The sequence below is a fragment of the Myotis brandtii genome, unplaced genomic scaffold (genome assembly GCF_000412655.1).
Source record: "Myotis brandtii unplaced genomic scaffold, ASM41265v1 scaffold655, whole genome shotgun sequence".
NCBI classification, from domain to species: domain Eukaryota; kingdom Metazoa; phylum Chordata; class Mammalia; order Chiroptera; family Vespertilionidae; genus Myotis; species Myotis brandtii.
Window position 1 is genome coordinate 453,168 of NW_005370542.1, and position 1,384 is coordinate 454,551.

At 46.7% G+C, this 1,384-nt stretch overlaps 1 protein-coding gene across 1 annotated transcript in view; it reads right to left on the bottom strand.

Annotated features, from left to right (window-relative positions):
- Positions 1-1,384, bottom strand: part of ANOS1 (anosmin 1) — a 53,192-nt gene that overhangs the window by 14,397 nt on the left and 37,411 nt on the right. The window lies entirely within an intron of this gene.

The following is a 1,384-nucleotide window of genomic DNA, read 5'->3' on the forward strand; positions in this document are numbered from 1 at the left end:
GATGTTTCTAACTCTCTATCCCTCTCCCTTCCTCTCTGTAAAAAATCAATAAAATATATTTTTAAAAAATAAAAATAAAAATAACGGAGGGAGAGCCCTGGCCAGTGGTTTGGTGGGTTGGTGCGTCATCCCGTGCACCAAAAGGTTGCGGGTTCGATTTCCTGGTCAGGGCGCGTGCCCAGGTTTCGGGTTCAATCCCCCATTGGAGCAGGTACGGGAGGCAACCCTTCAACGTTTCTCTCTCACATGGATGTTTCTCTCTCTCCTTCCCTCCCTCTCTCAAAACCAACAACCATATTTATTTTTAATAATAATAATAATTATTATTATTATTATAAACTAAAACTAGAGGCCTGATGCACGAAATTCGGCTTCGTCCGGAAGGTCGTTCGGCTGTCCGGTCTAATTAGCATATTATGCTTTTATTATTATAGATAATAATAATAAACTAAAATAGCACAAACCCCAAAGACTATCACAGCTAAATATCAAGGGTGGCTTTTGGAGACGTATTTTATAATTCCAAATGGCACAGATGCCCAGCCGGCGTGGTTCAGTGGTTGAGCGTTGACCTAGGAACCAGGAAGTCAGGGTCCGATTCCCGGTCAAGGGCACCTGCCCGGGTTGCGGGCTCGATCCCCAGTAAGGGGCATGCAGGAGGCAGCCGGTCCGTGGTTCTCTCTCATCATTCTCTCTCTCTCTCTCTCTCTCTCTCTCTCTCTCTCTCTCTTCCTCTCTGAAATCCCATAAAAAATGTATTTTAAAAAATAAATAAACACATGGCACAGATGCTGCATCTTCAGCGCAAAAAATAAAAATAAATAAAATAGAGAAACGGTGTTGCTATTTTTGCTGAAAGACTTTCCAACGTGTGTTTGTTTCCTTATGGCCCCGGGGGAACCGCGTTTGTGCAACTTCGTAACAACTCCATGCCACACGGTATCAGCTGTGAGGAAAGGAAGTGGCGGCTCCCATGCCGTGGAACACGCGTGTGCTACGCTCTGCGCTGGCCCGCGGACGGGGTCACGGGGGATCATGCCTGTGCCCGTTGCCGCCGGCCTTTCGGGTGCGAGCTGCTCCTTGGGCTACATGCAGGTGTTGGCACCTGCGACGTCAAAGGCATCGTCCTCGCTGTGAGCCGTGGCGGTACCGTAGCCAACGAGGCACGTTATCGCTAATTGTTTGAAAAATAAAAAATAAAAAAAGGCATCGGGGCTCTCTGACCTCCTGGGTGAGACTATAAGGGTGAAGGGGGGAACACATTCCACTCCCTCCATCTGCTCCTTTTTTTTTTTTTTGCTGTAAAAATATATATTTTTCTTTAGCTCTGAGGCCTTGCCTGCTGAAAGCAGGTTTCTGGCCTTTGTTTACCTTCTGTATTTTA